We start from the raw sequence: 22,815 nt of genomic DNA, 5'->3' as shown, positions 1-22,815 counted from the left end.
TAATTATTACTCATTGTAACATATAAGAATATGAAACTAAGTATTTAAATAATTGACTTCTCTAAAAGAGGGAATTGGCTTGCATCCAGATACCTATGATTGCAGGTCCTTATTTTTTCTTTAAAAAAAAAAAAATATATATATATATATATATATAGAGAGAGAGAGAGAGAGAGAGAGAGAGAGAGGCACTTATTTCCTTTCTCTCTCTCTCTCTCTGTTTTTTTCTTTTTTTTTTTTTTTTCTTTGAGACAGTCTCACTTTGTGGCCCAGGCTGGAGTGCAGTGGTGCGATCTCCGCTAACTGTAACTTCTACCTCCTGGGTTCAAGTGATTCTCCTGTCTCAGACTCCTGAGTAGCTGGGATTAGAGGCACTCGCCACCACGCCCCCAATTTTTTTTATTTTTTTGTATTTTTTGTATTTTTATTAGAGACAGCGTTTCACCAGGTTGACCAGGCTGGTTTCAAACTCATGATCTCAAGTGATCTGCCCACCTTGCCCTCCCAAAGTGCTAGGATTACAGGCGTGAGCCACCGTGCCTGGCCAGGTCCTTATTATTTTTATCTATCAATGGTGTGACTCTCTTTATTAAAAAGAGAACTGGCAAGAACATGAACAAAAACAGCGAAAACCCTGGAGAAAAAGGAAGAGGTGGGTAGAGGGAGTGAGGCAAAAATATTCAACTAGCAAAACAATAACTGAATGGAAAATCTGAGTACAAGTTATGTAGATTGTAATATTATTCTATTTATAGAATACAATAATATTGTAATATTTATTATTCAATATTATTTTTATGTTTACACTAATATCAAAGCAAGAATAATAAATGTGTAAAAATTTGATATACATTTAATAAATGTTGATAGGACTTGCTATGTTAAAATAGTGAATATAACAAAGGATAATTTAATAGAAAGACCTAAATATTCTCGAAATGACCAAGCATTAAAAGTCTCAAAAATATCGGGAAATAATTATATTTTGGAATAAAGTAAAGAATCTGTAAGTTTTGCCCTTTGTAAAGATCTATCCATCTATCTATCTATCTATCTATCTATCTATCTATCTGTCTGTCTGTCTGTCTGTCTGTCTGTCTATCTATCTATCTATCATCATCATCTATCCATCTGTCTATATCACTGTTTGTTAAATGTCTAAGACAGAGTGAGGAAATGATAGAGCCAGCTTTACATTTAAGAAGTCAGTTCTGAATCAGCTTCTTAAAACAATCCATTGTATTACAAAGTGTAGGTATTTTCTGCAACTGCCGACAAGGTCCCCTCTCCACTCTCATAGATCCCTTACTCCCAATATTCAGTTACTTTCTTATCTAGGAAAATATAGGTACCTGCTTGTTTACATATAAACGATATCCCAGTTGTACACATTTTATACCCAATGTTGCCCATCAACACACTTTGGTAAACAAACCATTACATATCTTCATAGAATAATTATGTAAATCTCTTAGAGGCAAAAGCAGAGGTCACTTTTTTTCTCTCCTCCCCTCTGACGTTTAGAGAAACTCTGGCTTGTTCAGACATTCAAAATCTAGATTTAATTGTTAGACCTGTCCTGCTGAAAGGTATAAAAGTTTAGTGATTGTCATGTAGATGGATCTACACACATAAACTTTGACAAGAGCTGAGAGATGGCACAGCATAACAAATCATGTTTTAGCATTTTGCAGGATAAATTGATGTTAACAACTACAGAAAAATAGTGTAGATGGCATGGCTTCAAAAACCTGTTTTAAGATACAATGGAGATAATATTCCAAATGGTTGCAATTTTTTAGACCTGATGTTAGAGTGAATAATGCATTATTAACAGCAGTTAAAGAATTTTTGAACACAGTAGAAAATTGTGGGGTTCTAAATTTAGAACAAGAGCCTACTAGTTCCAAATTGAACTTTTCTTTTTAAAAACATAAATTCAAAATAGTTCTTTGTTCTGTCATTCTAAATTATATCTGAAAAATTATATTTGAAAAAGTATTACTTTCAAAGGTAGAAATATGGCAGCTTTTAATAAATGATTCCCATTCAGTTAGAATAACTAGTGTGTTTATTTGAAACTTTGAATATGTGAAACATTGAAAGATTTGTAAAACTTGAAATTTTTAAATGAGCAGTTCCAAGATTATTGTTAGAGAAGATTTAATATCTTAATGTGACAAGATAGGCACATTATATCCATTCAAGAAAATGGAAGACAAGGTCTTGAAGACTATTACATCATGCATGTATATAATTCTAAGCTCCTGAAACTGAGGTTGCTGGTGCTTTTTATTATTTGCTCCAATAGTAATTCATAAATTTCCTCTGGCTCAATCTTATTTACTAGGTGATAATAGTGACCTTGAATATTGCTTGAGATCTCTTGAGAACTATTGTCCCCCTCTGAAAAATGGAATGCTGTTAAATTTAGTACCTAGTTTTCAGAGTTGTTGTGACTGAGATACTAAAAGTGTATATGAAAATTTATCCTTCTTTACATCGATTAAGATTCTTTGGTAAAACAGCAATCAACCCTCTCAAGAGGCCATTTTTTTTCTCCTAAAAGTGAAAACTGATTACAAGTTTTTGTTTATGAACTCTAACTTTTTCTTCACAATTTATTACTGACTTTGCCCCCTTTTTGTGTCAGAAACCTAGAATTATTAGAGGAGGAAGTGTCCTATATGTGACCACATGAGGTATATAAATTCCCCGTACAGTCCTGGCCTGATTTGCCTCAATTCCAGATCGTTTTCTTTCATTAACAAGCTGGTAATTCAATTAGACTTTTCCTTACAATTCGGTAAGAAAATAAAAATATATTTTTGTAAATTCTAAGTCACTAGAAATATTTTAAAAAATCAACCACGTCTCTACCAAAGCCTATTAAACATCAGTTAAATTCACCAACCACTAACTAAGCTCTTGTCTATAAAATAATATTTCTTTTGCCCATATCACGTGAAAGTAAGTGCTTAAGTATATTTATCCCATTATTTCCTCACTTCTCAGAAAACGAAAACACAGAGAGGTAAGTCGCATAAGTTTTAATAAAATAAGAAGCAGAGCCAATAACTGAACCCAGGCAATTTGTCTTTAAAATGCTATTGGAGCACCGTTTTCTGCTATATATCTAATGATTTGTATCTCCATTTGAAATCAGCAGGAAATACCTAATGTTATTTCAAAGAAGACATAATTGTGAACCACAGAATGAATATTAACATCTTTATACATTTATATATAATATTCTCACATATCAAAGACTTAAATTTTTAGGAGTTTTCCAAACCTACATAATAACATTTAGCCAAAGAAAATGAGCCATAAAAAAGGATGAGTTCATGTGCTTCATAGGGACATGGATGAAGCTGGAAACCATCATTCTCAGCAAACTATCGCAAGGACGAAAAAACCAAACACCGCATGTTCTCACTCATAAGTGGGAATTGAACAATGAGATCACTTGGACACAGGAAGGGGAACATCACACACCGGGGCCTGTTGTGTGGTGGGGGGAGGGGGAGGGATAGCATTAGGAGATATACCTACTGTAAATGACGAGTTAATGGGTGCAGCACAACAACATGGCACAGGTATACATATGTAACAATTGTGCACATGTACCCTAGAACTTAAAGTATGATTAAAAAAAATGAGGATTTACCACAACTTCTTGGATCAACTTATACTATGAATGACATTTGCTAAAGTGGAGAGCTTGAACATATTGGCTTTTTTTTTTCCTCATTCAACAGATTTATTTCAATCCCTTACATCAAAAACCATCTACTCACTAGATTAATTCTGTACATATCAATATTATAGAAATGTATCCTGTGGAATTTTCACAGACACCTACACATGCCAGGTTTAGAATTCCTCTGGGCTATATATTTTTATCCTCTGTGTTTTCTACAAGAAAAATACATTTCAACATCATGAAATATAATGTATTTGTTTATTTAACTGTATATATAATCAATGCATGTATTTATTATTCTCAAGAAAAGCAATTATTATAACTAATATAATATAGTCTTCAGACATTCAAAGTTGTTTTTGAAAAATATATTACTAAGATCCTTTTAACCAGTACACATAGGGGAGAAAAAAAGTAACTTGAACACTCCAGAAGTTATTTCATTCCTGTGAAAAATTCTTCCATATGTGCATGCAAAAGGATATGTAGATTTCTCCACAGAGTAACCACACCAGAAGGGGCCAGTAAAAGCAAACAAACAAACAAAACACTAAAATAATGATTAACAGAACAATTTATATAAAAAAGAACATATACCCATTAGTAGTTTAAATTTAAGTGAATTTAAGTTGTCCAGCATTTTCTAAAGGCCTCAAGATACCTTGATTAAAATTTACTCTTTTTGAATATATTCTAGAAGTTCAGGGATAATATAACTTCAGGATTGGGATTTGTACTTCTTAAATTTTAAAACAAGCTGCTTCTAAAAGAGCACACTGCCTACTTGAAATTATGCTAAACCATTAAGTTATTCTGGTACATGAGAAATAAAGTAACAGGTAAAATCTTGTCATTACTTCTTGTCACTTCTTGTCATTTTCTTAGGAGGTATCTTATTCAAAACTAGTATGCTAACTTTTAATTCTACCAACTCTTATATATGGAAAAAAATCAACCTTGAATATATCTCAGCAATTGGTTCTCTCCAATATTGTATGTTTGTTTTATTCTTTTCTTTTTCTTTTATTTTCCCTTATATGCTAAATGAAATTGTGCTACCTACAAAATTATATGTTTTATCTTGAAATACTAATATTTACCAAAAATGCCACTTGGCAGTTCAGTTTCAAACTTTTATTATTCCTAAAGATAAATATAATCATCCTAAGTATTGTAGTGTTAAACTGCCTGAGCAGCTTCCAGATATAATTTTACAATTATTTAAAATTATAAGCTTCTGCATTTTCTCAATAAGCAGGAACAGTGATATACCTGTAGATTTAGATGGAACCCACTTGAATTAGTGATTGAAAATGCTTATTACTCTACTTTTCAGAAAGCTTTTTAAGAGTACTGAAGCCGAAACTAAAATTTGATAGTTCAGCTCCCCAAACAATACCTTTCTCATTTTCCCTATATTTTATCACTTCTAAGCTAAAATGTTCGGAATTTGATATACGAAAGTACTACTAATTATTATTTACAGAAACACTGAGGCAAAAAAGTATCACGTTTAATATACATGGTTGTCAATAAAAATTACATTTTAAAAATAGTATTTTGTTTTAATAGTATCTCATTTCCATCTAAGTAAAAACATATTGGATTTTTCCATAGGCACAGTTCTCAATCTAGTTACAAAAGGCACAAAAAAATGGAAGCAAGTAATTTACCAATTTTAAAGCTTCTGAAATAAATATAAGAAATTTCAGTAGGATAATTTGCTTATTCCAGAAATACTCCTATATTGAGGAACGTTATTTGAATAATATCCCATTTCCATCTAAGTAAAAACACACTGGAGTTTTCCATAGGCACAGTTCTGAATCTAGGTACAAGAGGATAAAAAAAAAAAAAAAAAAAAAAAAAAAGGAAACAATGAATTCAACCAATTTTAAAGCTTCCAAAGTAAATATAAGAAATTTCGGTAGGATAATCTGCTTATTTCAGAAGGACCGCTGTGAGATGAGGAACACTTGAACACCTGAACGAATAATAATAATAATAATAGTACATAAAATAAATGAGACTCAGTTTGAGAAAAAAAAGGAACAGTTCTTAATATTGACAAAATTTGTAACTGAATCAATGTAAGGAGGGAAGGAATAGCAAGTGGCAAGAATGACTTGCATATCTTTATCTTAGGTGACTTGGGATGTCACAGTAACGCCAAATCAAAAAGAGAAAAATTACAGGGAAAAATGTATTAAGGGCAAAGATTACCAATACACTTTTTGCATGCTGTGTTTGATGTGCCAACAGAAGACTATGATACAGCTACAAACATTTGGAAATGTAGTAGTTTAATTATTAGGAACATAGATACAATAGTAGAAGCAAATAAACAAAAAACATACAAGTAGAGTTTAATCCTTTTTTTTGGAGACAGAATCTCGCTCTGTCACCCAGGCTGGAGTGCAGTGGCTCAATCTCAGCTCACTGCAACCTCCACCTCTCTCTCTCTCTCTCTCTTTTTTTTTTTGAGATGGAATCTTGCTGTGTTGCCCAGGCTGGAGCTCAATGGCGCAATCTCGGCTCACTGCAAGCTCCACCTTGGGGGTTCACGCCAGTCTCCTGCCACAACCTCCTGACTAGCTGGGACTACAGGCGCAAACCACCATGCCCAGCTAATTCTCATATTTTTAGTAGAGACAGGATTTCACCATATTGTTCAGGCTGGTTTCGAACTCCTAACCTTATGTGATCCACCCACTCAGCCTCTCAAAGTACTGAGATTACAGGCTGAGCCACCGCACCCGGCTGAGTTTAATTCTTAACTCTCTTTGCAGTGTGTGACATAGGGCAGATTCTTTCATCACTTTTGTCTGTAGTTTCCTCATCTGTAAAATATGAATAGTGGCTGTAAAACCCTTAAGGAGCTGGTCTCTAACCTTAATGAGATAACGCACATAAAGTATATAAAGCACTTTATACAGTATTTGGACATTGAACATAGCAAGTGTTTTATAAGCTAACATGAGGAGTCTGAATTTGAAATATTCATTTCAGAAGCTTAGCATATAAATTGCAATCATAACCATGAAGCTGGATAAAACGATCTAGGTAAAATGCATAGTATGAGAAGCAAAGGTTATTTTTCCCTTCATGGGTATTGTTTTCCTTTTTGTTCTTTCTTTTTTCAAAAATTTGTTTTTTGCTTAATTCAGAAGTGAGTCAGTAAGACATTTAAAAGAATAGTTTTATGAATGTATACTGTGATTAACTTCCCCGAAATATTCGATAAATTTAATTCACATCAAATATAATATAAATCCTGGCCAAAAAACAGTTGAAACGTAAGTACATTTTGAAAAATAAGAAAATTAGGCGGTCCTGCATTATCAAGTGTTACTATAAAATGTAAAGTTTCAAAGAAATGAACTGATACTTACTTACAAAAGAATAGGCAGTGCTATCAAAAGAAAGCCAGATAATCAGACCCTTTAATCAATGAGAAAGATGGTGCTAGGAAAATGAGTCAAACATTTGAATCAAAATCAAGTCCTTCTAGCTATTTAAGTGCATAGGTGTACACGTGCACACATACACTACTAACTTCTACATGAGTTAAATAATATTTTAAGAATAAATAACAAAAGAATTAGAAGATGATACCAGTCACCATCTGTGCTGGCTTTGAGAGATCTCTTTTAATGAGAGATATTTCAAAGAAACTAACTATAAAGAAAAGGATTAATAAATATGACAACTTAAACATTTTAGAAACGCCAATGACAAAATTGAAGTAGAAATATTATAAATGGATGATAATATGTCAGTTTTTAATATATATATTACCTGTAGCGGGCAAACAAAAATTTAGGTACGCAAATAACACAAACAGGCAATTTATGGGATAAAAACACTTTAGAAAAAATAACAGAAAAAATGAAAACTTCATCAATATAATTTATTTCTCTTTGGCCAGAATGTATGATTTTTTAAGATGACCACATCTATCCTTGTCAAAGAGTAGTGACAGTTGCACACTGCTACTCCAAAATGGTAAAAGACTTGGTAGTCTTTGAGGGTCAATTGTGACACACTGTGTGAATTTTTAAAATGTCCTTCCAGAAATTAACATTTAAGACATTCTCTTAAGCAAATAATGCTTTATTCACATTCAAGTAATTATTTCACTCTGGTTCATTTGTGCGTGTATTCAGTAGTAGGATTTGTTTATAGGTTTTATAGAGTAGGCTGTAGGTTATAGGTTAAGCTTTAGGTGTTTGTTTGTTTGTTTGTTTTTTGAGACAGAGTCTCGCTCTGTCACCCAGGCTGGAGTGCAGTGGGCGGCTCACTGCAAGCTCCGCCCCCCAGGTTCATGCCATTCTCCTGCCTCAGCCTCCAGAGTACCTGGGACCACAGGGGCCCGCCACCACTCCTGAATAATTTTTTTGTATTTTTAGTAGAGACGGGGTTTCATCATTTTAGCCAGGGTGGTCTTGATCTCCTGACCTCGTGATCCGCCCATCTTCGCCTCCCGAAGTGCTGGGATTACAGGCGTGAGCCACCGCGCCCCACCAAGCTGTAGGTTTTATAAAGTATAGTGGATGTCTAAATTCTCATTGTAATAATAAATTACCATCCTAAATAAAGTTTTAGAAAAATTTAATAGTATTGAAAAATATTTATAATTGCCTAAAGACAAAAGCAGTTGACAATATATAGTAATATATACTATTATGTTAATTTATAAAGCATATTTTGATAATGTATATATAAATAAATTACACTTGTAGCTATATCTTTATAATTGTAAAAAACTGCAGAGATATATAGTTTTATATACATACACAAATGCATATATGTATGTATATTATGTATATATACATTTTTCTATTATGATTTTCTCTGGGCAGTTAGATTATGGGTATAAAAAACTTATTTTTGTATTTTTTCAGAAAACCCATTCTTTTTGTAATCATGAAAATATAATAAAAACTTTAGACAAACGAAAACCATACTTTTAAATTCTTTAACATTTGTTATTTCTTGGTCACAGCCACTCTGCCAGAATGACATAGAAATTTAACACCTACTGTCCATGCACAATGGCTCACATCTGTAATCCCAGCACTTTGGTAGGCCAAAGTGGGAGGATAGCTTGACGCCAGGCATTTGAAAGTGGCTTGGGCAGCATAGTGAGATCCTGTTTTTTAAAAAAAAAATTTAAAGAAATATTAGCCCAGCATGGTGGTGCATGTCTGTAGTCCCAGCTACTTGGTAGGTCAAGAAGGGAGGATCATTTGATCCCAGGACTTTGAGGCTGCAGTGAGCTATGATCATGCTGCTACACTCCAGCCAGGATTGCATAAAAAGGTCCTGGATCAGGTTTTAAGTTTTGTTTATTGAGTACAATGTGGATTATTGGAGATAGAAAAATTGATGTCAGTCACATAATTAAATATACATATATGTTTTACACACATAATTATATATATATGATGAGAGAACATGTGAGGAGGAAAAGGATGATAGGGGAAGGGGGATCTGGGAGAGCATTTTACTGAGTTTGGCATGGAGAGCGATTTCTTGGGTCAACCATGTTGTTTATGTTTTCAGTAACAGACATTGATGAAGAATAATCTAGAAAAGGCTTTTAGAATGTATGTGAATACTACTGTTCTTTGGGATTTGGTGGGAGCTCTAAGGAAGGTTAATAATAAGTTGGCTATTTAAATCATGGTTTTAAAAATACAATCCTGGCTTTAGATAAGACTAGAAGAAAAATGAACACTGAACATTTTAGAAGTCTGGGGCACACTGTTGGCTAATGCTCCATACCTATTTTCCTTTCTTTCTTACAAAATTCCGCCATGGATCTACTTAGTGTCCCACTCATCTGCTCCCCACCCAATGACCCCCAGCAAAATTGGATGCATCTGAGGAAATTAACTTTACTGCCAGCTCTGCCAGTTCCATAGATGGGACCAGCTGATTTAAAGATAAGCTCGTTCCCAAGTGAATGACTCAGAAATGGATATGTAACCCATTCTCAGCCTGAAAGATATCAATGAAAATGTACTGGATTTTCACGGAGAAAGTTTTATAGCTGCTAATAGAGACCAGTGTGAAAAGCTGTGGTTATTTCCTCTTCCTCTTTATTGTCATGTCTTGTGAATTCTGAAATAAAGGTACTCATATGGCTACAAACCTGGGGATGAAGAGAACACAGTAAATAACAGACAAGTAATTAAAAGAATCAGGGATGTGGAGTACTGTCCTGGGTGCTCAATAACCAGCTTTAACATCGGTGGTACCTCTGCATTTCCTAAATATTTCTTTATTGTTAAATCAATATAAATGCAAGATTCTATTACTTGTAGCCAGAAGCTTCCTGTCTGAATATAGTTTACATTTTGAAGGCTATAATTTGATGTCTTGAAGCTAAATTGCCACTGTTAGAATTAAAATCTAAAGGAATGTAATTTTACTGGACATGGTAAAATTTGGATTATTATTCAGCAGCAATTCATTTTGCCCACCTCTCACCACAGAAGGGTTGGTTTGTTTGTTGTTGTTGTTGCGTGTGTATGTGTTTAAGCTCATTGATTTGTTCTGGCCACATAAGTGCTTGTTAAGCTCAAAGCCCCAGGAGACAGTGAACGTTTTCTTTAATTTTTATTTTTATTTATTTATGTTTTTTGAGATGAATTCTCACTCTTGTGGCCCAGGCTGGAGTGTAATGGAGGGATCCTGGCTCACTGCAACCTCTACCTCCTGGGTTCCGGCAATTCTCCTGCCTTAGCCTTCCGAGTAGCCGGGATTTTACAGGCCCCTGCCGACACGCCTTGCTAATTTTTGTATTTTTAGTAGAGGCGGGGTTTCACCATGTTGGCCAGGCTGGCCTCAAACTCGTGACCTCAGGCAATCTGCCCACCTCGACCTCCCAAAGTGCTGAGACACCACTCCCGAGACAATGAACTTTCTCTGTGTTTTCTAGGGCTATGCAATCACCAGTGGAAGAAGATTCCATAGTAGCCTGTGATTCCAGAAGAATGAAAGACGTGGAGTAGCTATGGACCAAGTTAACCGGAAGCCAACTTAGATCAGCCATTCCTCAGTGACAGACACGGAAGTGGGAGATAAATGTCTATGCTGTGTGCTACTGAGTTTTGGAGTTGTTTGTTATAATGTATTAGTTTTTAGCTGATGGAGAGAACATCAATTATGTTGGTTTTAGAATAATACACAATTAAAAGACAATGATGGAAATCACTCTGAGATCAACACTATAATTGTGGAACTAGTGTGAAAAATGTGATTGGATGCCTGTCTCTGAGAACCAAATACACCTCTATTGGTTTCAGTTATTGAAAAAAGCCTAAAAAATCCATAGTGATATGAAGATTTAAAATCAATTTTAACATATATACCTTGTTTCTTAAGAAACTAGTCTTTCTGGACACTGTGAACAATGATATTAGACGTTAAAATCTTATAGACTGGGCTGTTACTGTGATTTTTGAAATTTAAAATCTTTAGAATATGTTGTGGTTAAAAAGAAAAAAAATCCTGGAAAAAGTTTGTATATTTTATGTTTCCATTGCCTGAAGAAATGGATAGACAATCACGTTTAGAACTTGTTATGAAAATAAAATAACACATTTTGAAGGTAGAGAAAGGTCACCAGCTATGTGAGTTTCAATAGGCTGTGCCATTGATATTTTTTATGAACCCCAAACCACCAGAAATTCTACATTCAGAGAGGATATACACACAGAAAGGATATACAGAAGGGCGAACTATTATTAGGTATATCAGTATGACTAAGATTCTTATAAAGGGTAGAAATACTCAGATTTAGTAACTCTTATAACCATTCCTCTTCCAGCACGTGGTTGGGTGCAGCTTACAATCACAAATCAAAATGGAAGAGGAAGAGAACAACTGTATAAAGCAGCATGATTTAAGTTGATCTGTGTGACAAAGAGCTAAGCCACAAATATTTGGGAAGAGAGGTAAGATAATTTCTTGGTCTGATTTGTGAGTGACTTGATAAGGATTGAAATGGAGATGAGGGGCCAGGCACAGTGACTCACACCTGTAATCTCAGCACTGTGGGAGGCTGAGGCAAGAGGATTGTTTGAGCCCAGGAGTTCTAGACCAGCCTGAGCAGCATAGTGAGACCTTGTCTCTACAAAAAGTTTAAAAAAAAAATTTGGCCTGGCATAGTGACACATGCCTGTAGTCCTACTTACACAAGAGGCCAAGTGGGAGGACTGCTTAAGCCCAGGGGCTGAGGATGCATTGAGCTATGATGACAGTACTGCACTCTAGCTTGGGTAGCAGAGCTAGAATCTGTCACTAAAATTTAAAAAATAATAAAAAATAAAAGAAATAGAAGGGAGCAGAAGACATTTTTCCTTACATTCTAAGAACTATTTATTACAAATTTACTGTCCTTGATATTTCAGTGAAATATACATTACTTCATAGCATTTTTTATGCTAAACTGGTATTTTGGTGTTATTTTGATAAGTTAGATATACATAGATGTGGGGCTTTATTGAAGTTACTGTTTTTGATTGGTTCTTTTTTTTTCTTTCTTTTTTTTTTTTTTTTGAGACAGAGTCTCACTCTGTTGCCCAAGCTGGAGTGCAGTGGTGCAATCTCTGCTCACTGCAATCTCCACCTCCCGGGTTCAAGCAATTCCCTGCCTCAGCCTCCTGATTATGGTGTGCACCACCATGCCTGGCTAATTTTTGTATTTGTAATAGAGAATAGAGATTTCTAATGGGATTACAGGCATGTACCACCACGCCTGGCTAATTTTTGTATTTTTAATAAATACGGGGTTTCATCACATTGAAGTTACATATTTTTATATATGAAACTTTAATATTTTAAATAGCAATATACAACTCAGTTAAGATAATAAAATGAGCTAGAATATTAGGGTGTTAAAGGCATAATTTCCTATATGTAAACAAGGTTATAATTAATTTGCAAAGGAGAAAACAGCAAATTTCCTTACTTTCATTTCCTTTCTAACCTAGTTCCTCTTCTGAACCAGATGCTGTATTAAAACCTATACTTTTTCCTTTCTTCACTTATTTTACTCCTGATATATCCTCAACTTTCACATCCTTTAGATAGTATAAATAGAAAGGTAAAATAGTTACAGCTACAATTTATCTAAGATGTTTGTCATACACATGTGGAGGAAAAGGAAAACCTAAAAATTATCATGTTGAATAATCTTGCAAGGAAAAAAATTAGAAATTAAATAACACATTATACCTAACAGAAACCTTTCTCATAGTCATGATCTAGAAATCCTATTACGCCTGCTGTTTTTAAATGTTGAACTGGGAAGAAGTAAACAAAAAATATTCTCCTATAAACTGTTAAATTGTTTAAAAATTTTCTGAGATCCTCTGCTGTGTATGTTAATACATAAAATGTATATAAATCACCACGTCAGAAATTAATGTTGCAAATAACAAGATATAAGAGAATGATATGGCACAGGCAGAGCTCGGAAGCAAAAAGAGATTGCCAAGGAGAGGAAAAAGATGATCAATAGAGAAAACCAGCCACACAGGGCAGTGAATCGTCCTATCAGGATCCTCAGAATTCCTGGGTCAAAAATATTGACCTTCTACTAGGTCTGATAAGAAAATGTGTATCAGTCTGTTAAAAAACACACACACGGAAACTAGGAATTTGACAAACTCCATTTATTTATTGATTAAGCAAAAACACACTTATCTTGTTAATTAAACTAACTCGATTGCAGAATGGAATGAGAATCGACATCAGCACACTCTGTCACATGCCTGTCAGAGACAAAGATCTTTAGGTTTAAAAACTGGTTGGAAATATTTTTATTCCAGATCCCCCCAAAAAAGTTCTCTTTTTAAAAGCCATCCTCACTTGTTGTAAAATTCACAGAAACTCTTTTGATTTTGTTCTCATTCTACCTTAGGATCTTTTGTCCTCAATCCTAATACAGTTTATCTCCTGAACTCTGGTCCATCTTACTTTTAAACGTTTGTAATGTTTGCTCCCAGAAATCTTAATCAGATTATCCAGAAATCCAGCCTAATCTCATGCCCTGAACCATTCATGTGTTTAACACATGCTTATATGGCTAGAAACAAAAAAATCAAAGCTTGCTAATTTTGGTCAAGAAATCTTTTCTCATGAAGGAGTTCAGATATCCATGTCCATATTTAACCAATTTTTCAACACCCAGCTTGGTAATTTCAATACTTAATTGCAAATCCAACATTATCAATAGTGTAAAATACACATTTTTTAAAAATTAGAAAATTATAAAGGCTGTATTTTTAAACATATTAAATAAAATTTGTTTTTAGGCCATAAAGTGCAAAAGTATTCAATAGTATTCAATAATTTAAATTAAGAACCTAAAATTTTATATGCAGTGCATATTTTATCAGCAAATACTTAAAATGTAAAACTAAAAAAAATTGCAAGGCATGTTGCAATATAAAGTTTTAATAAATTATCAGGGACACCAAGTTTTATTGAAACTTCTCCTATATGAGTTGCATTTATTTGCTTAACTCAATAAGCATCACAATGCCTAGGAATCTAATTATTCTTTTCATACGACACTATTCTTCCTGCAATGTAATTTGAGTTTTTTACTAAAACAGAAGTATAGGTCAAAGTTTCAGAGTATCTTCACATATTGTAATTTTGAAAGAAGTTTGTATTACATTTTGAGGATAATAATTGGAAAAAATCTTAGAAACTAGCATACATGAAGGAAATTTACAGATAAGATTAATTTAATGCAATAAGGTATGTAAAAACTGTTTTTCATGGCATAGATTCTTTCTGTAGCAATACAGAGATCTTCCTGATCCAGGCTTGTTGGTATCAGTCTGATCATGGTTTTCCTGAGGCAATTTATGAGAGTGCTTCCACTTGCAAACTGAACAATTCATATTTCTGTCTCTATAAATCTTTGGAATAAGTTTCTCTATGTCTATTTTGGAGTTATCTTCTCTCCTCATTCAATGATAATAGAAAATAATTAGCTTCCCGCAGTATAATTATACCAAAGAACTAACACATTTTACACTTAGGAGGAAAAAATCAAAAGGAATAAACTATGAAAAATGTAATAATTCACTAAAATTATATTTTTAGAAACATAAATAACACTCAGATGTAGAAACTGGTGATATAGTAAGATTTTTGCATGTTATACAATCAGTTGCTGCAGCTCAACATTTTCCAAGGCAATTCGATAAATTAAATGGTGGTGTTAGTTTGATGATCTGGGAACACTTAAAAATCTTTTCATACTACAGGTTTTGCTGTTACAATGGGAAAATGATACCAGTAACAGAACTGATCACACCAAAAGGCAATGAATGTTTTTAAATGTGGCACCAATTATTCAGAATATTTACGTTTGCCACTTTTCGGTTTATAATGTGGTCTTTAAAAGGAAAAAAAATCCAAATCCATGATGTGTTTCGGTTAGTACAGCTCCAGTGCTTATGTGTATTAAAATACCATCTAAAAAGGTTAGATACCAATCAGTATCCAACAGTACATGTGATACAACTAAAGCATGTAAAACATTTAAGGAGCTATTATAGATTTCTTGGACAAATGTGTGCCTCCACAAATTCCTGACCATTAACAACTTGATCTGCCCTAGCTGCATCTGCAGCTACTTCTCCCCAAAGTGATGCTCTTAATTCTACCATCTTGAGTGATCAGTCACTTCCTAGGGAGACTAGGAACTCAACCTTGGTGGCTGCTGCTCTGGAACTAGTCATATACCTTGACTTTCTGTCATCTCTGATCACTTTCAGATATTCAAGCATCCCAACAACTAGGAGAAGCATGGGATTTCTAAAGAAACTGACAAAGGAAAAAAGGCCCAAGAAAGCAACTCTGAACCAAAAAGCCATTAATTCTTTGAGAATGTCTTACTGGTCTTACTCTGACCAGTAAGAAAGAGTAGACAGAACAACAAAACTTCCTCTTTTTTCCCTTATGTGCACTATTCTGGGACATTTTCTCTCAACTGCTTGTCCAGATATGTCCTGTGGTCTCCCTATTAAGTGATGGCACCTGTTATACAGCTGAGTGTGAAGGAGTGGCCAGTAACACATCACCTTGCATTACTTTCCATCCTCTGTTATTCCTTTCCTTTTCCCTCACTTTTGCTGGCTGGGATTTTATCTCAAAATAAGATATTAGCTCTTAACCCTTGTCTAAGACTCTATTTTAGGATAGCATGGAATAAGATCGTGGATTATCTCTGAAATTACCTAGGCTATTTCTATTGAAAAAGACACTATTAAATTGACCATAGTAAATAATGTATTAAGATGGAATTTTCTTTAGAAATGTTACCATAAATTCATATTTTGTTTTGATTTCCAATTAGACTTACCAGTTCAACATAATGAAATTATCTAAATTAATTATGGCAAACACATTTTAGAAAGGTGATATCTTGTATGTGTGCATGCATGTGTATGCAAGTATACTATGTGTATTAATTTGTTTTGTGGTGCTACAAAGGAATACCTGAGACTGGGCAATTTACAGATAAATGAAGTTTATTTGACTCATGGTTTTGCAGGTCATATCAGCATGGTACCAGCATCTGCTTGGCTTCTGGTGAGGCCTCTAATAGCTTACTCTCATGGTGGAGGGTAGACAGAAGTGGGAGGTCAGGGAGCAGGGCGTCAGCATGTCACATGGCATGAGAGAGCAAGAGAGAGAGTAGAGAGGTGCTACATACTTTTAAACAACCAGGTTTCACATGAACTCATTAACACTCATTCCTGTGAGGAGAGCACTAACCTATTCGTGAGGGGTCAGCCCACATGACCCAATATTTCTCACTATAACTATGTAACATAGTATCAGTGAGAGAATATAAAAACATTTTATAAGCAGCAAAGAAAATAGTGGTTAAACGTAGATTTTAATTTTAAGAATTTCCTGTATTACACACATCGTACAACCATAATGCAGTTCCACGCTATTTTAAATATGTGCATAACTGAAAAAAAAGTCTCTAATTTCTAGTTTAGTCATAAAGAGTTACTGCTCATCCATGTTTTCATTCATAATTTGACACTATACCATGCCATGAGCTGACTTCCCAATATCTATTCCAATCTTTGTTTTCAATTTATTGAGTTTTTGGTAGAATTGCAGCCTTAATATTTGTATAAGTAAAATAATAAATTTTGGAAAATATTTTTCTAGATTTCTTGGAGTGGTGTTTTTTATTTTCTTTTTAATAAACCCCAAAAGAGTATGACATTAAATTATTAGCCAAAAAATTCAGACATTTCAAATTTCAGAGGAAAACTAAATATAGCTAATAAAAATAGCAGATTTTAGGAAATTAAATTTAATATAAAACTTTATTTTATAATTTGATTTAGCAAAAATATATTACTTATTTGAACTTTTGATACTTGAAATGTTGCTATTCACATGTATCATATAGGTAAACAATATGCTTAATAAGTTATCTTTTTTATGTTAAGAAGAAATATCTGGGGAAGAGATTTAAGATAAGTTGTTCATACAGCACGATCATTTGCCAATGTAAAGCTCTTCATATTTTCTTTTATATATGTTTTCTTACCTCCATTCCCCTCTGTTAAAGTTGAAAGGTACCATAGATATCACGTATTTTAAAATCCTCATTTTAAAGAAGAAGAATCAAAAGCACGAAGTCTAACTTGATCAACATCACAGACCAGGTGACTGAGTTTGGAAGTAAAACTCAGTCACCTGACCTGTGATGTGGCGCTCATTTCTTCCATAGGTGATGTTGAATAGTGTAGTGGTACAGTTTTCCAGCAGAAAGATCTTTTTCTTGAACTTTTACTGACAGTCATGTGTAGAAGAAGAATAATTTTTCTTCAAAACCCCGCCTCCTCAGTCATTGGTTCTTAGTTGGGAAGAACCCCGGTAATAAAAGACAGATTAATAAGAGAAAAAAAATTAACATGTGTATTTTACATGTACATGAACGACATGCAGGGAAGGAGTATTTCTCAAAGTTGTGGCTTTGCGTTCCAGTTAATATAGCATCTTCAAGAAAGAACAGTAAGTTTTTAGAGAATTGAGAAGACACAGGAAAAGAACTTTTAGTCGCCAGAGGCTGCAACTTGTGGGAAGGCAAATAAGTGACACGTAAAGACTATTAGGTAAAACTTGTTAAAGTAGGTACCTCTGGTACCATCTCCAGAAGATATGGTAAAATTTGTCTTTGGTAGTTAATCTCTGTTTTTCCCTATAAGTAACAGGGAGGAGGGAATGCCAGGATCCCTTTTGTCTTTGTAAATCTGCATTTTGCTTTTAGGCAAATAGAAGAGATCAGAGGCCATCCCTGCATCTGCTGTTTTTTAATTGTCTTCAGATCAACACTCCTTCGCATCTTGAGGTGGCATATTCTGGTCTCCCACATATGTAATTCTTTTGGCCTCAGATTTTTCATCTATAAATTTAGGAAGTTAAATTAGATAAAATGCATTATCTTTCACCTTTTTAAAGAGTGGCAAAAGAAAAACATCAAACTCTACCTTGTTTGCTTTTATTTATTTTTTCTCTAAAATACTGAATCAATTCCAATTTTGCATAAAGATAGTCCCCACGTTATCCTATATAGTCACATTCTATATTAACAAAATTTATTCCAATAGATCAGGCAAGAGTGGGAGTATTTTCACTTTTCATGTCATAAGCACAAAATGTTCCTCAAAGTAAATTATCACTGATTTAGTGAATGATTAAAAATATATTTTTTATGAACCTCTTTATCTTCAGTCTCAGTCTGTGTATTAGGACACATTTGCATAAAAATCTAAAGAGTAAATCTTAATATTAACAGTTAATTGAATGCTCATGATTAAAATTTTAATCCTAGAAAGTAATTAAATTTTCTTCTGTAATGATTTTTAATTGATTCTTTCTACAGCCACATTGAGAAAACGCTTAGATATTATTAAGGCTCTAAAAAAACAAGTGCATCTCCAGGAAGGCTGCCATTATTTTACTTATTGGCTATGTAAAGCCTAAATGATATATTGCCCCAATAACTTGTTTTGCTTTCCACATTTTAAACTGAAAAGCGTTTAAAATGTCTCTCCAACAATACAAAAAAAAGAGATGGTATGATGGTTAATTTTATATGTCAAATATTCAGGGGTGTGGGTGCCCAGGTATTTGGTAAAACTCTATTCTGGGCATATCTGTGAGAATGCTTTGAATGAGATTAACATTTGAGTGGGTAGACTGAGTAAAGAAGATTGCCTTCCCTGAAGTAGGAGGCCTTCATTCAATCAGTTCATGGCCTGAATAGAATAAAAAGGCTGGCCCTCCTTTGAGCAAGAGGGAACCCCTCCTGCCTAACTGCTTTGAGTTGGCGCACAGGTATTTTCTTGCCTTTGAACTCAAATTAAAATATTGGCTCTTCCTGGGTCTTGAGTCTCCAAACTTTTAGACTAGAACTTACAACACTGTCTTTCCTGGTTCTCAAGCCGTTGTTCTTGGACTAGAACTACACCATTGGCTCTCCTGGGTCTCCAGCTTACCAACTGCAGATCTTGGGATTTCTCAGCCTCTGTAATCCAGCAAGACAATGCTTTAAAGTAAATTTAGATAGATAGATAGATAGATAGATAGATAGATAGATAGATAGATAGATAGATAGAGATATATCCCATTGCTTTTAATTCTCTGAAGAATTCTGACTAGTACAGATGGTATTACTACCTCTTCCTGTGCTTATCAATCATGCTTATCTTTCCATAACGAGGAAAGCAAAACAAGGCTTAAATAAACAACTGAAATATTTAAGGAAGAATGCTGATCATAATATTAGAAAAATCTGAAAAGTAAATGGAAAATTGAAAAGCAGAGTATTATTTAAAGAACAAAGGATTTAATGTCTGTATTGAGGGAACTAAAAATAATAATGCAAATAAAAACAATTAAGAAAAAAGAAATGAAAGGAGCATAAAGACCTCGCTACCTTTTCTATAAGCATTGTGGAATGAGTACACACATAGGTCAAAGGACAGAGCCGTAGGAAGAGATTATTTAAAAGGTGTTAACTCTGTATCTTCATCATGAACATGTGTAAGATTTGCTTACTCCGAGATTTGAAGATTGACAGAGACCTTGTAAATTTATAAAAATTTAAGTTGTGGTTAACTTTAAATCAATTATGAATTGTTTTGTTTCAACATATTGTTATTTGAAATAGAATATTTAGCATTGCTTATGGCTAATGAATGACTATAAATGGACTCTTTATGGGAGCCTACATCTTCCCTGTTATTGTAACTATAGGACGTCTCTTACGTCCTTATCTCCATACATATCTAAAGAAACTGGAAATAAAATACCTTCTTTGGTGAATTAGCCCAATAATTCTAAAAGACATTAAAATTATGAAGAAACAAAGCTGTATCCAAAATAAAACAGTGAATTTTCCACAAATAGAAATCATGTCTGTTATTAAATAGTAATGATCAAAGAAATAGCAATGACAGTATGGAATAATATAGCTTTTTTAAAAATAAGATTTGCCAGCATTAAAAACAAATTGGGAAGAAAATAGCATCTTAAATGTTCAACATAAAAAGTGAATGTAGGAAAATATTTATTATTTTATGTAGAAAAACATAATAGAAAAGATGTAAAAACACATTGCTCATCTTGTTACCTATTGTTACAATGTCACATCACATAAGAGAGCATGAAATAAAACTATGGGATTAGAAGAAAATGTGAGGAAAATTAATATTTACTGAGTACATTTTCTGTAACAAGTGTTAATATATTTTATTCTTTTTAATCCTCCTGGCCATCACATAAGGTATCTATATTTTTTAGATAAGCAAAGTTAGGCTGTATAACTTCTCTCGTCTCAGTTCTCAGAAAAAAAGGGGGGATGCACAGATTCATACAAGTCCAGGTACTCCTTAACTTTAAATGTTTATTTTTACCATGAAGCCTATGAAAGCAAAATTGAGCATTGTTTAGAAAAATGACAAAAACTTTCCATTCATCAGAAAAAATAAGCAAAATATCCATGAATTAAAGACTATTATTGATAACTAAACAAAAAATATTATTTAATCAAAATGCTTAGAGGCACACACGCATGCACACACACACAAATCCTAAAAATATTGATAAATGAATTTTTCCAGTAAAGAACTGTAAACAGTGGCACGCATTCAGGAAGAAGTCAATATAATGAAAGATCTGAGAAAGTTGATGTGGAATCATCAGGTTTACAAAATTTATGAAGTGAAGGTAGTGATATAGTTCAGGAGACGTATTTAGCAGTAAGTGGAATAGAGTGGTAAGGTCTATGACTTTGCAGTTTGGAATTTTGCTAAGTACCTATTTGAATTACTCACACTGATGTGTTGAATGAGTCACTTAGCCTTATAAATTATTTTAGTAATGCATTTATAAAATCATTAAGAATCCAAAGGAGTCACTCAGGAGCTTCATGTTTTACTGAATTTTATGAGAGAAATTACATTCTATAATGGTATCAGGGGTTTTAAAGATTCATGAAACTATCACTACAGGTCTCTTGAGGAGAATGTAAGTGGTCCAATGTAAATGAAATGCCACATCTTTGAACTGGGGCTCTGAACTCTTAGTTGACAGCAAGGAAATCAAGCCAGGTGGGTTTCTCAAGATAGTGGCCTAACATTATACTTCAAAAAAAAAAGATCATTTAAGCGATGAACAATGAAAAACTATCAGGTTGGAGAAACAAGACCCATTATTTTAGCCTTCTAGAACATTGCTATGTTTGCACTTTATACTGGGTACAATTTTGAATACTCCTCCTCACTAGAGAAACAGAGGAGTTTCTGATATTTATCAGAAACTTCCCTTACTTTATCATCATTTAGCGTTATGAGTTAGTATAGGAAATCTTATTGCTTACATTAATGTAAATAATTATATTACACTAATCTTCATGTCAATTCTATAAGGCAAGTATTACTTTTATTTATTTATTTACTTAATTTCTTAATAATTTAAAGGTAAAAAAACTGAGACTTAGAAAAGTGATGTAAGTCAGGTGTAGTGGCTCACATTATAATCCAAGCACTCTGGTAAGCCGAGGTGGGCAGATCCCTTGAGCTCAGGAGTTTGAGGCCAACCTGGGCAAAAGGTGAAGCTTCATCACTACAAAAACAATAAATTAATAAATAAATATTACAAAAATTAGCCAGGCGTTGTGGTGGGCACCTGTAATCCCAGCTACTCAGGAGGCTGAAGTAGGAGGATCACTTAAGCCCAGGAGGTCGAGGCTGCAGTGAGCTGTGTTTATACTACCACAGTCCAGCCTTGGTGAAGGGGTGAGATAAAAAAAAAAGAGAGAGAGAGAAAGGAAAGGAAAAGAAAAGAAAGGGAAGGAAAGGAAAGGAAAGAAAAGAAAAGGAAGAGAGAGAGAGAGAAAAAGCAAGAAAGCAAGAAAAAAGAAAGAAAGAGAGAGAAAAAGAAAGAGAGAGAGAGAGAGAGAAAGAAAAGTGAAATAATTAACTGAAAACTTATTTTGTTAGGCAGTCAGCCTATTATAATGGGCCATATCAAACAAAAAGGGGCCTCTTAAAGTACTGAAGGTGGATTGGTAACATGACTGATGTTATAAATCATGAAAGCTGAGGATAAGTATAAACATAAAATCATTAAAAGCCATTGACTACTGATAGAGACAAATTTACTGTAAAATCATGTTTTTAAAAAAAATTCTAGAAAGTCTGGATGATCTATTAACTCCCAATGTGATACATAACTACATTAGACATATTATTAGACAAAATTGTGGATAACAGTTATTTACAGAAAAAGCCTTCTATTTTTTGGAAGGTGACACAAATAAAAACATATATTTGAAGACAGATTTTATTATCATTCAGAGATAGAATGTCACATGCATGTGAAGGATTGGCAAACACTGTAATGATAATCAGGAAATCCAATGACGTTAGTAGGTATAGAATAAAGAGATCCAATTTACATTGCAAAGTTTGTAAAAATACATTTCTTTTACCTCGTAATCATTTGTTAGATTTCCTACTAAATGCTAAGTACCTGGCTAG

Source organism: Macaca nemestrina, chromosome 19 (assembly GCF_043159975.1).
Source record: "Macaca nemestrina isolate mMacNem1 chromosome 19, mMacNem.hap1, whole genome shotgun sequence".
NCBI lineage: Eukaryota > Metazoa > Chordata > Mammalia > Primates > Cercopithecidae > Macaca > Macaca nemestrina.
This window is presented reverse-complemented; position numbering follows the sequence as displayed.